Here is a 20845-nt window from a genome sequence, read left to right as displayed (position 1 = left end):
AAAAATATTGATAACACCAAGGGATGTACAGTAACTGGAACCCTCATACATGGCTAGTAGGAATATAAAATGATTTAGCCACTCTGGAAAAAGGGTTTGCAGCTTCTTATAAAATCAAATACGCACACTACACTATATGACCCAGCAATCCCCTTCGCCCCTCAGATACCACAGAGAAATGAAAACTATGTTCACACAAAGATCTGAACACAAATGTTCATAACAGTTCTATTCATAATTGCTGAAAGTGGAAACAACTCAAACGTCCTTTAATGAGTGAATAAACAGACCTCTTTGTGATATAAAACTACTCAGCAACAAAAAGGAACAAGTATTCAATATATGCAATAACTTGAATTAATCTCAAAAACATTATGCCACATAAAAGACCCCAGTCTCAAAAGCTGACATACTGTATGATTCCATTTATACAATCTTATTCTCAAAAATATAAAACTATAAAAATGAAGAACAGATCAGTGGTTGTGAGCAGGTATGGGGTGGGTAGGGGTAACTATAAAAGAATAGCATGAGGGAGTTTTTCGGGTGATGACACTGCCCTGTATCCTGATTGTGGTGATGGTTGCACAAACTATACATGTGTTAAATTAGTAAAACTGTATAGCAAAAAACATTAATTTTACTATATGCTAATTTTTATAAAATTGTAAGAATTATTTTTAAAATATGACCTAAATGTCACATTTGACTTTTTTTTTTTTTTTAAGATGGAGTCTCGCTCTGTCGCCCAGGTTGGAGTGCAGTGGCATGACCTCAGCTCACTGCAACCTCCACCTCCCAGGTTCAAGCGATTTTCCTGCCTCAGCCTCCCCAGTAGCTGGGACTACAGGCACACACCACCACACCCAGCTAATTTTTGTATTTTCAGTAGACAGTTTCGCCATGTTGGCCAGGATGATCTTGATCTCTTGACCTCATGATCTGCCCACCTCGGCCTCCCAAAGTGCTGGGATTACAGGCGTGAGCCACCACACCCAACCGACATGATTTTTTAAAACTACAAAGAAGGAGATGCAGCAGGATAAGTGTGCTGTGAATAAACAGAAAACCCATGCACTTCCCTTCCTGCATATGTAGGTTTTAGAGACAAGAATGGAGCCTCAAAAAGAACCTCTCCAAATGGAACAATGATTGAGCTCTCTTGGCAAAAAATATAGAATACTTTTGAAGAACTGCATCATAGCTAGATGGTTGGTCCAGGACCAAAAGTAAACGCTGGAAGAAAAACAAAATCAATCTTTCCACTCTGAACCTCTGTCTGTGATAGTATGAGAAGAACCACCAGACCACCTTGAAATCAAGTCATGAAATATGCTTTTATTTTAAAAATCAGTTATATTCCTCAAATTAACTTCTCTTGTTAATGTAGTTATGGTCTTCTTTGATCTCAAAAGACCAAATCCTTTGTTAACAGAGAGACTTTAAGCAAAAGTAAACTGATCAAATAGCAAGAGGCCACAGTAGTAACTAAAATTTCTTCTATCTAAATTCAAGATGATTTCTGCATCTCTGTCTTATACATTTGCCTATTAGAAAAAAAATATATATCTACCACATAATTAACTTAGGTGCAATGAATCAGACTGCATTTCTAAAGGTTTTAGAAGACTGATGAGTTATGTTAACCATAATCACTATCTCCTTTGATAGAAATTACTAACATCCGTAATTGGTTCTTAATCAGACCCCAAGATATCTTTACTTACTAGGCTATATAAACAATAAAACTTAAAGGACAAATATAATAAAATGCACGTTTCATTATATAACAAAACAAAAATTTATATCAGAAGAATTGCTAGAAAAAATTGGATATCCACATTTTTTAAGTTAGTTATTTGCCATTAATTCTTCTAATTGCTTTCCTTGTGGAAATTCGGTTCCTAACCTGACACTAGAAAGTAAATACACTTTGGGAGGCCCAGGTCGGCAGATTGCTGAGCTTAGGAGTTCGAGACCAGCCAGGGCAACATGGCGAAACCCCGCCTCTACCAAAAATACAAAAAATTAGCTGGGAGTGGTGGCACAAGCCTGTAGTCCCAGCTACTTGGAAGCTGAGACATGAGAATTGCTTGAACCCGGGAGGCAGAGGTTGCAGTGAGCAGAGTGAGCAGAGATCACTCCACTGAACTCCAGCCAGGATGATAGAGGAGACTTTGTCTCAAAAAAAAAAAAATTTATTGTAACGAAAGAAAAGCCAAATTGATACATCATTATTATTATTATTATTATTATTATTATTATTATAAGAGACAGAGTTTCACTCTTGTTGCTCAGGCTGGAGTGCAATAACGCAATCTCGGCTCACTGCAACCTCCACCTCCCAGGTTCAAGAGATTCCCCTGCCCGAGCCTCCCGAGTAGCTGGTATTACAGGCATACACCACCACACCAGGCTAATTTTGTATTTTTAGTGGAGTCAGGGTGTCTCTGTGTTGGTGAGGCTGGTCTCAAACTCCCAACCTCAGGTGATCCGCCCGCCTCAGCCACCCAAAGTGCTGGGATTACAGGCATGAGCCACTGCGCCCAGCTGATACATAATTAAAATAACCCAAGTGAAGAGGAAGAAAGCCTATCAGAATGTGCCCCTTTCCCCACTGAGCAGCAAGGCCCTGGTAAGCCAGTGTGGCTAAAGTGTATCATGCTTCCTGAGGGAGAAAAAGTATACTTTAGAGATGGCACAATAACTCTGAAATGCCTATAAAATAATGTCAAAGCTCATTAACAGATATCCGGGCCACCACCAATCTGGCTACAACCTAACTTGCCCATCACCCCAACACAGGCCCCAAGTACACAGTCAGGCCTCTGAGACTCTGATAACATTGTTCCCTCTGCCCAGAACATCCTTTCCTCGCCTCTCTCTGGACCTAAATCCTACCCAGATTTTAACAAATGCTTCAAGATCTACTTCTCTAAGATGCTCTCCTCCCAAAACTAAAATAGCATTACTTCCTATAGAATTAATTGGCCTCTGAATCATCTATTATCTTGAGTTAAATGCATCGTGTAAAATGCCTTATCTGCCCAACACAACTATCTTATAAATTAGAATCCATTTTATACCATCTTTATCCCCATGACAACCATTCAATTCACTAAAACCATTCCATAAATAATTAAATTTCCCAAAGATGACCTAAAATAGCCTAAATGCCAAGCATACCAAGAACTGTCCTGTACCAAATTCAGTTCTCATTAGCATGTCAAGTCACAAAGAGGCATGTTTTATTACCTTTTAGTTCATCTGCATTTTTCCAAAACTGGAATCTATATAGTCCTATAGTATACACAGGCAAAATAGTCTGCAAAGTAGTTTTACTCATTGTACTGTACTTAATATTCAGCCAGACTTGAATTTTTCTCTAAAACATAAAATCACTGAGTATGCAAGAAGCATTAGAAGAGAGACTAAGCCTACAGAGAAGAAAACTGGAAACTAAGATCATCAACCGTGGTCTCTTTTGAATAATCATTTTCATAAAGAGGTAAATTCTCTTAAATTTCAGAATAAGTGGAATTTAGTAGAGTATAGAATGTTTTAAATACATAAAAGAAATATCCTGATGGGCCTTCTGCCATCTGTTTTAATGACTGAGACAAACTGAATTTTCTAAAAATTATATCAACAGCTAAAATTGTGATTTTTTTTCCATCTATTACTTTGATTTTTCCTGATCCATTTTTCAGGGTTTCCAGCAATTCTGGAGCTAGCCTTCTTAGTTTCAAGAATTCCAAATTGTTTCTTGAAGAGTTTGAGCCTCTTCCCAAATCACTTAACATGCTTATTAATTTAAAAGATATGAAGAAACAAAAAACCCATACTTAAGAAGCAAGCAAGGCTGGGCACAGTGGCTCATGCCTGTAATCCCAGCACTTTGGGAGGCCGAGGCAGGCGGATCACGAGGTCAAGAGATGGAGACCATCCTGGCCAACATGGTGAAACCCTGTCTCTACCAAAAACACAAAAAATTAGCTGGGGTTGGTGGTGCATTCCTGTAATCCCAGCTACTTGGGAAGCTGAGGCAGGAGAATCGCTTGAACCTGGGAGGCAGAGGTTGCAGTGAGCTAAGATCGCGGCATTGCACTCCAGCCTGGTGGCAGAGCGAGACTCCATCTCCAAAAAAAAAGCAAGCAAATTATACTAAAAGGCTGACTTCTAGAAAAGGTTACTGCTTGCCAAGAAAATTATATTACTATAAAACATTGTCTATTCTTTTTGTTTCTTGATTTTTGCTTCCAGATTATCTGTGTAGACACAGAATCACATTACTACTACCACCAGTACTATCACAGCCCCTTAAAAGCCATCTTCAATTTACCAACAGATTATGTTCTAATGCTGTATTTTCAAATCAGACTTTAAAACTGAGAACAGAATTTTCTATACAGTGTTAACAATAAGGTTACTGGGAAGATTTGAAGTGACAAAAGCAAGTTACAAAATAATATATATGGTATAATCCCATTTTGTAAGTAAAAAACAGATTATAAATAATTGTCATCTCATTTTTGTAAAATATGTAAGTATTGAATATTTTGCATAAGAAAATCAGGAAGGATAAGAAACAGTCTAATCATGAAGAAAATACCAGAGAAACCCAAATTGAGGACCATTCTATTAAATATGCAAATAGTACTTCTGAAAACTGTCATGAAAAACAAAGTCTGAAAGGCTATCACAGCCCAAAAAAGACTAAGAAGACAAAACCGCTACCTTCATTGCAGGATTCTGGATAGATTCTGGAACAGAAAAAGGGTATTAGTGGGAAAACTGGTGAAATCCAAATAAAGTCTAAAAATTAGTTAATACAAATGTACCAACAATGGCTGGGTGTGGTGGCTCACGCATGTAATCCCAGCACTTTGGGAGGCCAAGCCAAGTGGATCACAAGGTCAGGAGATCGAGACCATCCTGGCTAACATGGTGAAACCCCATCTCTACTAAAAATGGAAACAATTAGCCAGGCATGGTGGCAGGCGCCTGTAGTCCTAGCTACTCGGGAGGTTGAGGAAGGAGAATGGCGTGAACCCGGGAGGCGGATCTTGCAGTGAGCCGAGATGATGCCACTGCCCTCCACCCTGGGTGACAGAGCCAGACTCTGTCGGAAAAAAAAAAAAAAAAAAAAAATGTACCAACAATGGTTTCTTACATTTGACAAACATGCCGTGGAAACCTAAGACATTAACAATGGGGGAAACTGGGTAAAGAGTTTATGAGAACTCTGACCTATACTTCTAAATTTTCTGTAAATCTAAAATTATTACAAAATGAAAAGTTTATTACAGGCCGGGTGCAGTGGCTCACACCTGTAATCCCAGCACTTTGGGAGGCGGAGATGGGTGGATCACCTGAGATCAGGAGTTCAAGACCAGCCTGGCCGATATGGTGAAACCCTGTCTCTACTAAAAATACAAAAATTAGCCAGGCGTGGTGGCAGGCACCTGTAATCCCAGCTACTCAGGAGGCTGAGGCAGGAGAATTGCTTGAACTCGGGAGGGGGAGGTTGCAGTGAGCCAAGATCACACCATTGTACTCTAGCCTGGGACAAAGAGCAAGACTCCATCTCAAAAAAAAAAAAAAAAAAAAAAGTTTACTACAAAAATAAAACTGGATATCTCCAGGTGATGCTATTACAGCTTTTTTATTCATCTGTATTTTATAATTTTTTTTTTTTCGAGATAGAGCCTCGCTCTGTCACCCAGGCTAGAGTGCAGTGGCGCAATCTCAGCTCACTGCAACCTCCGCCTCCCAGGTTCAAGCGATTCTCCTTCCTCAACCTCCTGAGTAGCTGAGATTACAGGTACACACCACCATACCCGGCTATGCCCGGCTAATTTTTGTATTTTTAGTAGAGACGGGGTTTCACCATGTCGGCCAGGCCGGTCTCGAACTCTTGACCTCATGATCCGCCCGCCTCAGCCTCCCAAAATGTTGGGATTACAGGCGTGAGCCCCTGTGTCTGGCATTGTATTTTATAATTTTTAACAAGCAGCAAGTTTTCATTGTCATGGAAAACAAGACTTAGTCCCAGAAGACTTAAGTTAATTCGCCCAAAGACACAAAATTGCGGCAGCATAGGAATTCTGGAATTAATCCTCTTTCTCTTTACTCTAGACCCCATGCAGAAACTTAAGAACATACCCTATTAAACTTTTTCACTCTCCTTACTTGCTAATACACAAAATTTAAGGTCACCAGATTACTTTTGCTTCACTATAATTGATGTAGAGGGAGGAAACAGATGAAACAATACTGAGAGCTGTTGAAGTTGGACAATGGGTACATGGGCATTGATTACACTCTTCTTTCTACTTTTGTATGTCTGAAAATGTCCATAATAAAAAACTTTTAATTAAAAAATAACCAGCCTGGGCTTGGCGCAGTGGCTCACGCCTGTAATCCCAGCACTTTGGGAGGCCAAGGTAGGTGGATCACTTGAATTCAGGAGTTCGAGATCAGACTGGCCAACTGAGTGAAACCCTGTCTCTACTAAAAATACAAAAATTAGCTGGGCATGGTGGCACATGACTGTAATCCCAGCTACTGGGGAGGCTGAGGCAGGAGAATTGCTCGAACCTGGGAGGCAGAGGTTGCAGTGAGTCGAGATCGAGCCATTGCACTCCAGCCTAGGCGAAGAAGCGAGACTCCGTCTCAAAAAAAATAAAAAAAACATAACCAGCCTGGCCAACGTGGTGCAACCCCATATCCACTAAAAACGCAAAAATTAGCCGGGTGTGATGGCATGCCCCTGTGATCCCAGCTACTTGGGAAGCTGAGGTGGGAGAATCGCTTAAACCTGGGATGCGGAGGCTGCAGTGAGCTGAGATTGCACCACTGCACTCCAGCCCGGGTGACAGAGCAAGACCCTGTCTCAAAAAATTTAAAAATAAAATTAAAAGATAGAAAATAAAGTCCTCACTCCCCAACATAACTATGGCACTTCCTACTCTCTATTGAGCACTGTTGCCTGGGTGAGGAGACACCACCACTAAGAACCTTCAGCATTTCTCAGTGTGAAGCAGAGAGAAAAGTCATGGACTGGGAATCTTGAAGCTTCCATGTTGGTTCTGTTTTAACTAATTGTGAGACCTCACTGAGTCCTCTTAACTTTTCAGGGCCCTAAACTTCCTTAGCTGTTGCCCCAATAATCTCTGAAGTTCCTTCTAGGATTAAAATTCTGATTTCAACTTTCTACAAGCTCCTTAAACTCAACACAATCAAAACCAAATTCATCTTCATTCTAAACTCCTAAGAACCATTCTCCCTCCTGACTTCCCTATTCTTTTTTTCTTTAATGTCCCATTCTTCCAGCCACCCAACCATAAAAACCACAGCCTCATCTCTGACTTGAGACATAGAACTCAAGTTCTATATACATAGAAACCCCCACCCCCGTCTCTACTAAAAATACAAAAATTAGCCAGGTGTGGTGTCGGGCACCTGTAATCCCAGCTACTCGGGAGGCTGAGGCACGAGAATCACTTGAACCCTGGAGGCAGAGGTTGCAGTGAGCTGAGATAGCACCATGGCACTCCAGCCTGGGCGACAGAGAGACTCCATCTCAAAAAAAAAAAAAAAAGAGAGAGAGAGAGAAATTTGGGAGGCCAAGGTAGGTGGATGGCTTGAGCTCAGGAGTTCAAGACCAGCTGGGCAACGTGGGAGACCCCCATCTCTACAAAAAATACAAAAATTAGGTGGACGTGGTAGCTTGTGCCTGTAATCCCAGCTACTAGGGAGGCTGAGGCAGGAAAATTGCTTGAACCTAGGAGGCAGAGGTTGCAAAGAGCCGAGATGGAGCCACTGTACTCCAAAAAAAAAAAAAAAGAAAGAAAAAAGAAAAAAAAAAAAAAACACAGAGATACAGAATTAATTGTTCCCACCCTACCCCATCTAATTAGTCACCACATGTCTCCATTCAACCTCCAAGATAACTCTTGAATCCTTTCCATAGCCACCAACTCAATTCAGGTTCTCATCGCCCTCACTTAGACTACTATGAACCCAACTAAAGGCCCTGTCTCTCAATTCTCTTCCCTACAATCCATCATACTCATCCTTACTCTAACATTCAAGAAATTCCAAGGCCAAGCGTGGTGGCTCAGGCCTGTAATCCCAGCACTTTGGGAGGCCAAGTGCTTCAGGCCAGGAGTTCAAGACAGCCTCGGGAACATAGCAAGACCCCTAACTTTATAAAAAATAAAAATAACAGAAAGTTAAATATTAAAAAAAAAAAAAACTCCCCAAAACCCAGTCCTGACCTATTGGCAGTCTTACCTTCCATTATATTCCTTTATGTATCCTAGGACCCAGGAAACTTGGATATGCAATTTCCTGACACCCACATTTCTGACATAACCCCCAGACTTCCCTCCAGAATGCCCTCTTCCCTTTGCTTCTCGGCTTCCTGGTGGTGTGATTTAAATGCCACCTCTTCAGTGGAAGTGTTCCCTGATATCCCCAAGAAGGCAGTATCGCTCCCTCCACTTAATCCCGAAGTACCTCGTATGGCCCCCTTCACTGGCACCTATGAAATTCCTATTAGTCCTTTCATTTTGGGGTGCCCCTATACTCTCTACAGATAATTAGTTCCTTGTCAACGGAACAATGTTTCCTTTATGTTTGGATCCCTCAGAACAGAGCTTCTCAAAGGGTGTGCCATGGCACACTGGTATGCCCTGAATGAGTTAAAGATGGCCTAGACAGTGGTGGTCTTCTCAGCAATCCAAGCACCCACAAAGAGACAACAGAAGGCCGGGCGCGGTGGCTCACACCTGTAGTCCCAACACTTTGGGAGGCCGAGGCGGGTGGATCACAAGGTCAGAAGTTCAAGACCAGCCTGAACAACATGGTGAAACCCCGTCTCTACTAAAAATACAAAAATTAGCAGGGCATGGTAGTGCGCGCCTGTAATCCCAGATACTCAGGAGGCTGAGGCAGGAAAATCACTTGAACCAGGGAGGCGGAGGCTGCAGTGAGTTGAGATCATGTCACTGTACTCCAGCCTGGGCAACAGAGCGAGACTCCCTCACAAAAAAAAAAAAGAGAGAGAGACAACAGAAGCCAGAACCCACAAATGGTCAAGCCTCAAGCAGTGTCCTGCTTCAACCCAACACATGCCATCACAAGAACTTGAGAACCACTCAGAGGAGCAGTGATACAAAGGGGCTCACAGCAGATGCCCAATAAATACTTGCTGAACTGAATCCTGGAATAATCCATCTGTTCCCCTTCAAACACTCTTCCCAAGATCATTTACCATTTTGACCACACACTCTTTTTTTTTTTTTTTTTTTTGAGACGGAGTCTCGCTCTTTTGCCCAGGCTGTACTGCAGTGGCGCTATCTCTATCTCGGCTCACTGCAAGCTCCGCCTCCCGGGTTCACACCGTTCTCCTGCCTCAGACTCCCGAGTAGCTGGGACTACAGGTGCCTGCCACCATGCCCGGCTAATTTTTTGTATTTTTAGAAGAGACGGGGTTTCATCGTGTTAGCCAGGATGGTCTCGATCTCCTGACCTCGTGATCCGCCCGCCTTGGCCTCCCAAAGTGCTGGGATTACAGGCGTGAGCCACTGCACCCAGCCTTGACCACACACTCTTGTGAACAATTTTTACTGACCATATTATACCAGCCTTACCATTCAAAGCCTACAATAGTTAATTGCATAATATAGCAACTGATATCAACAAACAGTTCACCATAAAGAGGCTCAAATAGTTAAATTCAACATTATATAACAAAGAAATGAAAGTGCCATTTTACACTATTAAATTCACAAAAACTTCTGAAGAAAAATGGTTTTCTCTACTACTTATGGTAAAACAGGTATATCCATATATCTGTTAGGAGCACAAACTGGTATAACACCCTTGAAAACAGTAGGACAATATATGTGAGGAGCCATAAAAACATTGATACCCCTTAACATAATAATACACTCCAAAATTTATCCTTAAGATATCATTAGAAAAAATGCAACAGTATCTACAATGATGTAGATTAAAGTGTTAACTGAAAACCACCCAGACAGCAGTATAAATACTTCACATAAAAAGACTTAGGTAAATTGTAGCATGACTTGATGAAATTATTTTTGCAGCCTTTCAATATATAAAGTTAAATTATAAAATCTATAAGATGTAAATGTTTCATGATATAGTAAGTTTTTAAAAATCAAACTATAATGTATCATAATTTAAAATGAATTTTAAAATGTATATTTTGAAATGAAATGCCAAAAAGAAAATCAATTGTCTTAGGATAATAACCCAACATTTAACAATTTATTTACTATCAATTTATTCAACATTAAGTAATAAAGTTCTACCCTACCAAGGAAATGAAGGGGTTCCAGGACACAAGCTTGATAAAGTCTCAAAAGGACCACCCCTCCCTTCTACTGCTCACTTTGGCCTTGACTGAGTGTTTTCATACTCTCCTTGGTCATGATGACCTATACTAACCCAAACCCCAGTTTTTCAAGGACCAGCCAACTGCCTCAGTTGGTCCTCTGATCATCCCTATGAACCCGTGGGAGACAAATCATGCAAAACGAGCAAACACTCAAGAAACAAAGAACCTGGCCGGGCGTAGTGGCTCACGCCTGTAATCCCAGCACTTTGGGAGGCCAAGGCGGGTGGATCACCTGAGGTCAGGAATTCGAGACCAGTCTGACCAACATGGCAAAGTCCCAAGCTACTAGGGAGCCTGAAGCAAGAGAATCGCTTGAACCCAGGAGGCAGAGGTTGCAGTGAGCCGAGATCCCACCAGTGTACTCCAGCCTGGGCAACAGAGTGAGACTCTGTCTTGAAAAAAAACAATTTTTTTGATTTATTTATTAGTTTAACATTTATTACTTTAACAATTTACTTATTTATTACTTTAACCAATCAGCAAGTAGTCAGCCCAAGTTTCACTGTAAACCCTAAAAATATACAATATTGCCACATTAAAGTCTCTGGGATTCTCAAGGCTAACTTGCTGACTTAGCAGTGGACTGTATCAGTTAAAAGGCAGTGTGGACTCAGACAACTCAAAGAACCAGGGGCCAGGAGACCTGAGAACAATTAAAAGCAAAATGTAGATAGATTTTTTTTTTAACTACAAAAAACACAAAGCTAAAAAGTCCAGCTTAAACCAGATGAGTAAAAAAATAGCTGGAGATATTCTTTTAAGTCTTAGCCAGAGTGCAAAAGGGAGGATGGAAAGTCATTTTATTAAGAGCTGAAGCTAGCCCGGCACAGTGGCTCACACCTGTAATCCCAGCTCTTTGGAAGGCCAAGGTGGGTGGATCACTTGAGGTCAGGAGTTCGAGACCAGCCTGACCAACATGGTGAACCCCCATCTCCATTAAAAATACAAAATTAGTCAGGCGTGGTGGCGCACACCTATAGTCCCAGCTACTTGGGAGGCTGAGGCAGGAGAATCACTTGAACCCAAGAGGCAGAGGTTACAGTGAGCTGAGATCGCCCCATTGCACTCCAGCCTGGGCAACAAAAGCAAGACTCCATCTCAAAAAAAAAAAAAGACCTGAAGCTTTTTGCGGATGAAGATATCTCACAAAAGACAAGTATTGAAAATTCATGGCCAGGCATGGTGGCTCACACCTGTAATTCCAGCACTTTGGGAGGCCAAGGCAGGTGGATCATGAGGTCAGGAGTTCGAGACCAGCCTGGCCAACATAGTGAAACCCCGTCTTTACTAAAAATACAAAAAAATTAGCCAGGCATGGTGGCAGGCGCCTATAATTCCAGCTACTTGGGAGGCTAAGGTAAGGAGAATCGCTTGAACCTGGGAGGCAGAGGTTGCAGTGAGCTGAGATTGCACCACTGCACTCCAGCCTGGGCGACACTGCCAAGACTCTGTCTCTCAAAAAAAAAAAAAAAAAAAAGGAAGAAAATTAATTAAAAAATAATTTTAGGTCGGGTGCGGTGGCTCACACCTGTAATCCTGACACTTTGGGAGGCCGAAGCGGGTGGATCACCTGAGGTCAGGGGTTTGAGGCCAGCCTGGCCAACATGGTAAAGCCCTGGCTCTACTAAAAATACAAAAAGTAGCTGGACATGGTGGCGGGCGCCTGTAATCCCAGCTACTCAGGAGGCTGAGGCAGGAGAATTGCTTGAACCCAGGAGGCGGAGGTTGCAGTGAGCCGAGATCGTGCCATTCATTGCACTCCAGCCTAGGTGACAAAAGTGAAACTCCGTCTCAAAAAAATAATAATAATTTTAACTCTGATGCCTCATAAGGAAAATATTAAAAGCCTTCTAATTTATTTCTGTAGTATTACCATTTTCTAAGTGTAATAATGAGAGATGAAGACACCATAGCTGACCAAGAAGATTAATTACTGTGAAATAATAAATACTCAAGACTAAACTGTTTTTAATTAACAGGTATTTCAGCAAAAAGTAAATAATCTGAAAGACTAATAGTATCAATAGAGGTAGTACAACCACTAGGAAAAAAAGTTCAACCTTTTGTTTCTATTGATATGTTCTCCGTATTTAGATCCTCAAAACTGCAGATATATATAGTCATTCATGACACTATGTAAATAGCAGATAACAGGAAAAACAATTCAATACGTAACCAAGTTCACTGGAGCACAAAGTAATCGCCACTCAAGAATGCTGACACAAAAACTGAAGGACCTCTCAAGTTCCAATAGCACGCAGATAAGCTGAGCCCCTATGCAGTTACTCATCTGAACAGAAGTGGAAGATTAACCTACCCTCACTCATTTCACACACACTAACCTGACAAGGCAGCAGGCAGTCTCTTCGGAGCTTGTTCATCACTCAGTCTGTTCCAGAAGTAACCGATTCCGTTAGGATCTGTGCCTTCAGGTTACCACTGTTCCACTACAGCCCTGTATCACTTCACCCTTGTCCCACCTTATTCTTTCAGGCATTATAAAATTCTTGTTTTCTAAATAAAGTTCTAAACCTTACTTACCTGCAGTTCACTGCACTGGGTATCACCCAAATAGCCCATCAGAGCTCTTTATAATTTCTGAAAGACAAAGAAGAAAGTTTTTTTAATACATAGTAGAAAACACCATTCACCAAGATATCAGTTCCAAAGCATTTGTATCCAATATTCCCAGCATATGGTCCACACTAGTTCAATAAAATGTAGCATGACCAGCACTAGACCAAGAGTCTTGAGATAAGCCTCCAAAGATTAAAAACAAGCTTGGTTTTATGTTGCTACTACTGAGCTGTGTGACCTTGAGCAACTCATTTAATTTCTTCAGGCCTAAATTTCCTTATCTGGAAAATAAGTCACTTAGACTAGCTAGAGAAAGAAGAGCACAGGCTTTCCAGAAAGAACACCAGCTCCACTACTTTACTGGTCTCGTGACGTTACGTTAGTTGAGTCACACTTAAGCCTGAATTTCTTCCTTTGTAAAATGGAAATAACTATCTCGTGAGTTGCTATGAGAATTAAAGGAGATGATGAGTTATAAAAAGCCTATAGTAAATATACTGTGCAGCTTATCCTAAAATTCAACAGATGGTAATTCATTACTACCATTAACCCCCACCAGCCCTAACATTACATGAATTCAATTCATGCATATTTCTTTTAAAAGATCAACAAATCAAAACTTTACCAACCTGACTAAAGAACTAACTGTTTTCATGTTTCACAATTCAAATTACAGTTATCTTAAGCTGATGGTAGTTTATCATTATTACTTATCACAGAAAATAAGAACAGAATAGTCCCTGCACAACATCCAAACTCTGGTTCAATGACCATGCCTTTTCTGACTTCTCACTCTACTTCCACACTGCCAGAATATCTCAGGAATAGAGAGGTCTTCCAAAAGCTAAATGACACCCAGCTGTTTGCCAGATTCAGCTCAAGGGAGCAGGACTAGAGACAGAAGAACAGAGGCTTTTCTTTTTTTTAACCTTTTTTTACTTTACATAAGTACTGCTCAAATTTGTTTACCATAAGCATACAGGAGTTTTGCATAAAAGGAAATAATTTTTAAAAACTGTATTAGTTAAACACGTTGCCTACTGACAGGAAGCTCGCATTATAGGACATTTTCATCACAACAAAGATAATTTCTGCAGAAGGAAGCAAAAAGGCAAATTCAGATGTGACAAGAACACCTAAAATATGGCACAGAAATGACAAAAATCACAAACATTCACACTTCAGAATAGTTCAGTCAACAAAGATGCCATGCATTCTTTGAAGAACCTGACGATGAATCAAGTTCTTTTTTGTTCAAAGACAAGATATATGTATACACTCTGCTTTACCAAACAACTTCCTGCTCTTACTTGGAGAAACTGACCCAGTACAATTCACAAAAGTAAACAAGTTGGTATGACTGTTGGTATTAGTTGAAAAACTTTCCATTTCTTTTAAATAATTAAAAGTTGACCAAAATAGTTATTACATGTATATATAAATAAAATTCTTCCTGTTACATCTACAGTGGTCTTTTAAAAAGAGGAATATTAACTTCTAACAGATTCAAGATTACTGAAAACTATTATCCCAGCCACCCTCAAAGCAATAAACCATCATGTTATATGCTGCTTCTAGCCAATGCTACAGAAGTAACCCTGACTGCACTCATCAACTGAAATGAATGGTAAGATGGTATGGCATACTCTCCACGTGTATCACTTTTCTTCTAGAAAACATTTCAAAACATTACTTAGAAATCCAATTACATCTGCATGTATATTCACCTAAGTTTATGAAAATTAAACCTAAAAATTTGCTTATAATTTTTTAAGTAGTTCCTCCCCATCTCTTGGATAACTGTTGTTGATAAACGTGGCCCGAAATCTTCTATACATTTGAAACAACAGGCAAAGGTCCTTATTTCTTGTATGGGGCCTGTATTTGGATCTTAGGGTCTCTGACAGACAATTATAGACTAATCTACATTCAATATTAATGCCAAGCCTACTGCTTAAATAGAGAACACATGCATCTGTAAGATCTGGGCAACTTACTTGTAGGTCCCTCTGCACTATTCTTAGCCTTTCATGAATATGCTGTAGATTTTTTAATTACACGAGGCCCTTTGCAAGTAAAAATGACTTTTCCTGTTGTTTTGGCATCACTCCTCTTCCAGTGAAAACTGGACAGTCTATAAATATATACCAACTTTAAGACAATGCATTTTAATATCTATGGCATTAGAAAATAAAACTTCTTGTTAACAAATGCAATAATCAAGTTTACCAGCTAATAGAAAGGTACTTACTCCCAAAAACTACAGCCTTACCTAAAAATAGTGTCCTAGCTTCCCAGCCAAAAGGACAGACTAAAAAAGCTCTGTCTTTATTCAGCTCAGAGACACAGACTTCTACCTCACCACAACCTTCAATACTATGGCATTTCCCATTTTAGAATACTTTGTGTAACAAGTTGTTCAGTGGCCAACCACTAACTTCGCTTTGAAATGAATACTAACACTTCACAGAGTCTACATGTGTGAGAACTGTGGAAAATGTCTTGACACAATTCAGGTCAAACAACACTAGCCACACAAGATTACCTACTTCTAAGTATTCCATTTTAGACTACAAACAAACATCTCCACAGGCAAAAAGCAGACCACTGGCTCCTTTCCACAAAATTATCTGTAGGCTTCAAGAAAAAAGATAAGGCCAGGCATGGTGGCTCACGCTTGTAATCCCAGCACTTTGGGAGGCCAAGGCGGGCAGATCACCTGAGGTCAGGAGCTCGAGACCAGCCTGACCAACATGGTGAAACCCTCTCTCTACTAAAAATACAAAATTAGCCGGGTGTGGTGGCGTAAGCCTGTAATCCCTACTCGGGAAGCTGAGGCAGGAGAATTGCTTGAACCTGGGAGGTAGAGGTTGCAGTGAGCTGAGATCGCGTCATTGCACTCCAGCCTGGGCAACAAGAGTGAAACTCTGTCTCAAAAAAAAAAAAAGAAAAAAATCTATCTATCTATATATATAGATACACACATATATATACACATATATACATATATACACACATATCTATACACATATATATACATATATACACACATATATGTATATATGCACACATATATAAAGTTCAAATTGGGAGGTCTAAGGCAGGAACATGCCTCCATCTGCAAAATAAAAATAAATTTAAAAATCCATATTTGCTCTGCCAAAAATAAAAACTGTATGAAATAAACATAAGCACTGCTGAGTTTCAAATACAAGAAAATGTGGTATGTGCACTTACAAAAGAATCTTGGTTTATGTCCACCTTCCTTTCCTAAGTTTTTATTTTTTTAAGGCAAAATGTCAATTACATGCCTCAATCTAGAAAAAAAAAAAAAAAGGATAGCTTATTCTTCTTAAACAGATGTTGTGATAGACACGAAAAATTTGTGAGAGGATTTCAAAATCCAGAGGCCCAGATGTGTGGAGAAACAAACAAAAAAAAAAAACTACAGTAACCAATCGACCACAATTACTTATATTTTTCTAAAAAAAAACTTAGTAAAACATTTTAAGTTGAGAAAACTCCTTGTGAAAAATGTAAAAGTAGCAAACTTCTCTTCCTCTCTATAGCACAGAAAACTATTCACTAACACTGTATCAATAATATCCTTTAAATCCAAAGCATTACAAATTAGATTAAATAAAGCACTTTGAATAAATTCACACACCGTGTGTGATCAGGACATAATGACAAACTAGTCTATTTCCTAATAAGCTAAACAGATCTCAACACTATCATCTTTATTTCAAAATAATTATTAAAGAGAAAAGTACTACTCCATTTTTCAGAAAATAAAAGCAGGAGTGATTGACCTGCCTAATTCTTTCCAACGGAAAGGGTATCCTTTACGAGTCCCACAAACCAGGTACACACAAAATCCATATACATAACCACCGGGACTAAACGTACAGTAGGTGATAGACACCAAAACACAAATAAAATTAAGACATCCAAGTAAAGTTACGCAAGAAAATTTGAATAGGCAAACTATAATTATCCCTGGTGAAGATACTGATCAAGAATAGCTGCAAGTAACATTTGGCTCTTAGTTAAGTACCACTATGTTTGAGTATGTTGGAGCAACTGAAAAGATTGGTACATTCAACATATTTTTCCTTTCTAAATCTAGCCCTGCCCATAGACCCATTGACTGAGTGATACATTTGGAAAACAAAGATGGCCCCATCAAATTACTCAGTTTCAGCCTTACTCTTACCAGTTGATTAAAATAAAGAAGGAAAAAAAGGAAATCATTTTTAACTGCAGTCTCACCTTACACATCTCACCAGCACTGTAGTTCATTAGTGATCCATTACTTCATCCAAATCCTGAGGCAAATAGAAAAGATGTTTCCATACAACACCAGTAACAGACATTATCAGTAGCAAACACTTTATCAGCCTGAAGTGAAAGGGCATCTACATTTAAAATGGAAAAAGTTACAAAAATGGTACAGTATGCAGCTTTGCAAATGAGTCTGGTTTTTGACCTTAAAACATTTCCTTTCAGTAAGATAAAAGAATAGATTATACAATGCTCTTAAAACTCAAAAACATAATAAAATCATCTTTTTCAACACAGACTGACCTTACTTTCAAAAACAAAGAAATGAAGGAGAGGAAATTTCATTAATATGAGTTTAAGAGAGAGCAAAATTAAGAACAAACTAGGCAAGACAGACAACTCCTCCCTCCTTCCCCCGCTCCAGGAATCCACTGTCTCTGAAGTTACACTTTTTATTATATTAATGATTTGCCTGAGAAGTGTTAAGTTGTGAGGGAGAAGGAATGACAATTTTTGAACTGCAAACAAAACCTGAGGATCCCGATCCAAGAACAATCAGAGGACCCTGGCTTCCAGCCCTGTCTGAAGATTTCTCAGCAAAGGCGAGGGTGCAGAAGGCTCCAATAATTTAGGGGAGAGGAATCGAAGTTCCTTAGGTAAGACTGCAGTCTGTGAGCCCTTGAAAAGGGTACTGGAGTACTCTCAAGGAATCTCCAGGAAAAGAGAGCCTATCTTTATTTTTGTTGATGTGCTTGTGGGCCAAAGAGCATTTCCGAGGAGGGGGCGGGGAAAGGGGGGAAGAAAGTGAATCTCGGGCCGAGAGCCCTCCGCGGGGGAGGGAGGGGGCGCACCCCTGACCCACTTTTCCCCACGCCCCGGCTCCAGCCCCCGCCCCACCCGGTGGAAGTCCGAGGCCTGAGGGGGGCATCGAGCGGGGCGTGGGAGGCCCGCACGCTCCCCACCCCCAGCCGCGACCCGGAGGAGGGGAACGTGCCGGGAGGCTCGAGTCCCCCTCCCAGAGTGCTCTGGGCCGGAGAAACCTCCCGCAGGCTCCCGGGCCGGGCGTGCAAGGCCCCCTCTCCTGCCAGGGCCCAGGACGCTGCGGGCCCCAGCGGAGGGGAAGGGGACTAAGTAGGGGAAGAAGCTGTAAACAGCCCCAGCGTCCGGGCCTCGCCTCGAAGAGCCGCGCTTCCCAGGCCCAGCCGCGGGCCGCCCCGGCCCCCAGCCTGCCCCGGGGCCGCCGCGCCCGGGGTCCGGGACACCGGAGGAGAGTCGGGTCCCCTTCCCGGAGAGCTCCGGGAGCTCGCGGAGCGGCCCCAGGAGCAGAGAAGGGGGAAGTCAGGACTTACCTGTCATTACTTTCTACGCCATCTTGGATCCACTTGTCAACGTCCCCACAAAGCATTATGGGTAAGAAAGAGCCTTTAAAGTGACTCCCCCCGGCCCCCGACTCCCGCCTCCCGCCGCCGGCGCCGCCCCCTCCGGCCGCGCCTCCCGCCCGGAAAGTTGCCCCGGGTGGACCGCCGACCCCGGCGCCCGCAGCTGGCCCCTTCCCCTCCCCCGGGCTGACGGCATTGAAAATTCACCCGCATTTTTAAAACGTGGCTTTGGGGTTTTCTCCCTTTCTCCTGCCCCGGCCTCCCTGCCCCCACGCCCGGTCCTCTCGCCTCGCCGCGTTCCTGCCCGGGCAGACGCCCCGCGTCTGCATTGAATCAACCCGAGGTTTCCTTGCCGCCCGCGGCGCGGCGCGGCGCGGAGCTGCTCGCGGATTTATTTGTGCGCGTGGATGTGAGCGTTTCTGCTCCTGCAGCCGCGCTTCCAGGAAGCCCGCGAGCGGCCGGGGTCGCCTTCAGGGCCGCGCAGACCAGCTCCGCACCCGCCGCCCGGAGAGGTGCCTCTGCCCTGGGAAACCGCCCCGGGGCCGTTGAGCGCCGGGAACTGGGAGGACGCCGTGTCCCCGAGTCCACCAGCGTCGAAGCACGATTTAAAAAAAAAAATTGAGCCAAATGCAACTTTTTACCCCTTGTTTACTCTGTGTGCCGCGGTCTCCTCCTCCGGGCGGGTAACGTGATCCGCGACCCTCTAGGTGGGGACCCCTCCCCTAGGAATGTGGCTCCAGGCTCCGCGGAGCCACCCTGGGAGCGTCCGGGCTGCGGACTGTGACTCCGGGGCAGGTAATCCGGGGCGCGGGCTGCGGGCTCCGGGCGGGGCGGGGCGCGGAGGCAGCCAGGGCTCGGGGGAGGGTCCCGGGCGGAGAGCAGGGTGCGCCAGTCCGGGTCCACCTGGCGGGCCGGGGGAGAACCGCGGGCGCCGCTGCAGCTCGGGAGGCTGGAGGTAGGGACGCCCGGCGTCTCCGGGCTGCGACCCGCTGCGCTGGAAAGTGCGGGGCGCCTTGGCGCGGGCTGAGGTCTCTGACCCGGGCGAGTACCCCCAGCCCGCCGGCCACACTGCTGCCGGGCATCCTCTCCCCGCGACACCACGCCCGCTTTCGGCTGCGCGGGGCGAGCAGCGTACTGACCCCGGCGTCCAGCCGCCCAGGTCCCCCCAGCAACGGAGGCCCCTTGGTCAGCCTCCTCCCGCGCTCTCCCCAGAGCCTCTGGTCCCTGCTTTGCTGTCTTTGGAGGCCTGCTCCAGTTGCTTTTTTTTTTTCCCAAGCAAGTTTTTACAACAAGGAGATACCCAAAAGAAAATCCTCCAAGACAGGAATGCTTGCGAATTGTATTCGGTACAAAATGCTGTTGAACGGCTCTACCTTTAGAAGAACGCAGAAGCACTGGCATTAAAACCCTCTTTCGGTGCACGGGGAGGGCCTGGGGCCTTGGATCTACCCGAGGATTTTACGCTCCTCCAGACCCTATCAACAGCCTCACTAGGAACGTGGACGGTGGCAGACAGGAGCCCTGCCCCTGGGGAGCCAAAAACTCCACCAGGCAATTGTCCCGGTCTGATGAGAAGGTGTAGACACATTAAGGGATTGGCCCCGGGTCACTCGTGAAGGAGGGAACGAGGTAGTGAGTCATTCCCAGCCAAGAACGCAGCGTGCTGGGGAGCAACCTCCCCTGAGTCACCCGCTTCTCACCTCGGAATAAGTGGAGAAACTGGAGCCTGGAGCCAGGTTCTTAGACGGCCCAGCAAGGTAGCCACCAAGGGCATGGGCTAGGCTGGGGGGAGGCAGCGCCCCTCCCGCTGGAAAAGGGAATGCTTGGCCCGTCTGAAGAAGGCTCCAACGTCTCTTTCCAGGGTACCCCAGGTGCTTCTTTTCCAATTCCTCTTTTGCACTTATTTAGCCACTGGTATGCACTGGCTTAATGGTGGTTTTGTTTGCATGGCACCTTTAGGTATGTGGTCTGAGTTTATGCAAAAGTAATGACAAAAGCCGCAGTGACTTTTGCACCCACCTAATATAAGTAAACAGGAAATAAGCTGAGGGCAAGGACTGTGTCTCCCAAACACGTTTCTTTGATAGGCAGCCTTTCTTTGCCTTGTATAGGCATTGACCCAAATAAGTGTTCAGTTTGTGTGACTGCCCAATCCATTCACTGCCTCCAG

At 43.2% G+C, this 20845-nt stretch overlaps 1 protein-coding gene across 9 annotated transcripts in view; it reads right to left on the bottom strand.

Annotated features, from left to right (window-relative positions):
• The window catches only part of HELZ (helicase with zinc finger), a 176186-nt gene extending 155696 nt beyond the window's left edge, over positions 1-20490 (bottom strand). For 4 of the 9 annotated variants that reach the window (XM_019028065.4, XM_055387018.2, XM_004041117.5 and 1 more), the window contains exons 1-3: positions 18646-18734; positions 17285-17340; positions 12977-13033 (exon numbers count right to left, since the gene is read on the bottom strand). The gene's annotated coding sequence lies outside the window, so the exon portion shown is untranslated. Of the gene's footprint in view, positions 1-4737; positions 4785-12976; positions 13034-17284; positions 17341-18645; positions 18735-19316; positions 19492-20375 lie in introns of those variants that run through there. The other 5 variants (XM_055387014.2, XM_055387017.2, XM_055387013.2 and 2 more) reach the window with 5 other exon arrangements.
• Positions 20491-20845: the final 355 nt, after the last annotated feature.

The sequence above is a fragment of the Gorilla gorilla genome, chromosome 4 (genome assembly GCF_029281585.2).
Source record: "Gorilla gorilla gorilla isolate KB3781 chromosome 4, NHGRI_mGorGor1-v2.1_pri, whole genome shotgun sequence".
Classification (NCBI taxonomy): domain Eukaryota; kingdom Metazoa; phylum Chordata; class Mammalia; order Primates; family Hominidae; genus Gorilla; species Gorilla gorilla.
This window is presented reverse-complemented; position numbering and strand designations above follow the sequence as displayed.